Source organism: Myotis davidii, unplaced genomic scaffold (genome assembly GCF_000327345.1).
Source record: "Myotis davidii unplaced genomic scaffold, ASM32734v1 scaffold687, whole genome shotgun sequence".
Taxonomy (NCBI): domain Eukaryota; kingdom Metazoa; phylum Chordata; class Mammalia; order Chiroptera; family Vespertilionidae; genus Myotis; species Myotis davidii.
Window position 1 is genome coordinate 105,946 of NW_006298971.1, and position 2,738 is coordinate 108,683.

At 45.1% G+C, this 2,738-nt stretch overlaps 1 long non-coding RNA gene across 1 annotated transcript; it reads right to left on the bottom strand.

The window, feature by feature from the left end:
• Positions 1 to 2: 2 nt before the first annotated feature.
• Positions 3 to 1,943, bottom strand: LOC107184790. Its single transcript, XR_001515700.1, has 2 exons — positions 1,515 to 1,943; positions 3 to 372 (listed from the first exon to the last, which is right to left on the bottom strand). It is a non-coding gene; the product is annotated as an uncharacterized LOC107184790 (long non-coding RNA).
• Between the last annotated feature and the right edge of the window lie 795 nt (positions 1,944 to 2,738).

Sequence of the window (2,738 nt, forward strand, 5' to 3'; positions counted from 1 at the left end):
GGCAGCGAGCAAGCAGGAGGGAAGTTTAATAGAGGGAATGGGGGATGGAGCCAACGAGGAAGGTTAGGACTCAGCCTCCGCTGTCCTTGGGGTTGAATTTTATGTGCCAAAATGGCAAGGGGTGGAGGCTGAGGGATGTAGGTGTTCTGGTCTGATTAGATGGAGCTCGTTGTCCTTCAGAGCGATTAGTGCTGGCCATTGAGGCTGTGGGCTGTAAGCCGTTGTTATCATTGGCCTGCTGTCTCGCCCTCAGTGAGGCTGCCTCCTGTTGTGCTGGATAGAGTGACCGATGGCTGTTCCACGAAATGAGGCTGGGGCCACTTTCTCATTCGGGACTTTCTAGTCCACCTGAGCCAAATGTCCTCTGCTGGCCTGTCAAGTTACCCCACATATCAGAAACCAACAGCCTGCAGCTTGGTATGTCCATTACTATCAGGGAGGGTGAAATTATCAGAACATTTCATATTGTAGTATTATGGGTTCACTCAGCGAGATAGACCACTGGCTCAGAATTTAAATTTAAGAGCCTTTATTAAGCTGGCCAGCTGACTACAGTTACAGCACCCTGCCGAAGCAAAGGCTGAACTGCAGTCGCTGGCTACAGGAGTTACAGCGTTTTTATTTGCAAAAACCACAAAGTTACAAAACCTTAGTTCCTGACACAGTACAGCATCATTACAGTGACTACCTTCCTATCTATGTGTTCTAGGAACAGAGAGTACAGCATGCTGGGAAGGGGCCATGAGACCATATCTCAAGGCCTGGCCTGATGTCAGTACCTTCCTATCTATGTGTTTTAGGAACAGACAGCACAGCATGACCCGTCTGGCCAAAGCACCAGATGTGCAACCCAGCACAGTAGTTATTAGATACTGAAAGACAAGTAGAACACCCAGTAAAAGCCAGATATTCGCCATAGGAAGCAACTGCAGTAACCTTTATAGAAAACATTCCTACATCCTTTTCCCAGACAGTAGGTCCTAACTCATAAAGGTCCCCATATGTGACTTTCTTCCCAAAATGAATAGAATGAGTATAATTCTGTATATTAGCAATAGGTGTCCCAACTCCTAGTAGGCAAGATGTAAAGGTCTGTTCTACATAGGTTCCTCCTGAAAGGCAAAAGTCAGAGATATTAAGAACATTTTTATGCTAAATACACCCAAATATTTTCATCTCTTCTGAAGGAAATTAGTTCTCCTTTAGCCAGACCAACAATGGTCAAGAGCGAGATGATAACAAATGTTGCCTTCAAAAGATGACCTTGAGCCCTAGCAATTTAACTCAGTGGATAGAGCATCGGCCTGTGGACCAAAGGTCCCAGGTTTGATTCCAGTCAAGGGCATGTACCTTGGTTGCAAGGTCCTCCCCGGCCCGAGCTCTAGTCAGCGCTCGTGCAGGAGGCAACGAACCCATATGTTTCTCTCGCATAAATGTTTTGCTCTGTCTTTCCCTCTCTCTTACCCTCTCCCTAAGAATCAATGGAAAAATATCCTCAAAGAAAGAAAGATGACCTTGAGGTGTTCCTTAGGTTCTGGTGCGCTCTTCACTCGGTGTGATGGATCCAGGACTTTCCAGCTGCCGGCTTCAGAGCAGTTGGAGTGGTGAGGAGCATGTTCCAGGATCCTGTCTGGTTATTCCTCTAGTTGATCATCTGGCAATCTGGTTTTCCATGTCTCTTGATTCAAAGGGATGTAGCAGACCTCTGACAGAAAATCCCTGGCACATGCCAAATTATTCATTCCAGTCAGTGTTTGATTAAGATACTGCATATAATTCTTAATCTTACCATCATGGTCTACATATATATCTCCTGTTCCTATAGCCATCTGAAAAGGTGGTTCACATATTATTTCATAGGGACTCAAGTCAGCCCTGCTTCAGGGAGCTGCTTTAATCCCGAGCAGGGCAATTGGCATCCGGGATCCCAATGCAGGTGAGTGTCTGACGTTTGGTATATTCTTCTTCAGGGTGTGGTTCATTTTCTTAGCTGTTCCCGAGGCCTAGATGTTATCTCTAGGGGAAAAAAGGTCAGGGGATCCAAACCAGTGTTATGCTAGGGGAGGAAAGGCCATCCCACCCTACCTTACAACTGTCCCTTGGGAGGCTCCTGGGGCTTTCCACCCTGGTGACCTTCTATTTTTGCTCTGCCCATGTCTGTCTAACTGCCTACCGCATCCCTCCATCAAAGATCTTAGCTCTGAATTATTTCAGAGAAAAGGGTGCAGGGTCTCTTTTATAGCTGCTTCCTGCAAGGCATCCAAATTGGATGCTGAGGAGGGGAAACGTTTTTCTTCAGAGCCAATAAATCCTTGCTCTCTGTCAGACGGACGATGAGGCTTGGGCACAGGAGCAGGTGGTGATGGTACCTAGAGACGGTATTCCGAGTACAGTAGGGGTTGTAACCTGGTGGAGACAAACTGTGCTATAAACTTTAGTCTTATTGGGGCAAAAGCCAGAACAACAAGAATTTTGACAAATGATCTGGTGGAAGGGGAAGAAAAACATATTAGTTCTAATAATTCCAAGTAAAAAGACAGGAGGAAAAATGAAACATTAGTTTGGAGGGAGATAGCCAAATATTTAAGAAAACTAGATAAATTCAGGATCTAGTTCAATTCATAGGTGAAAAATAAAGCTTTGAGACTAATATTCACAACTGTGTATTAGTCTATTGAAACACAATCTCCCCTCCCTCCTAAAATCACTTTCATTTTTTTTTTAAAGAGGAGGGAAGA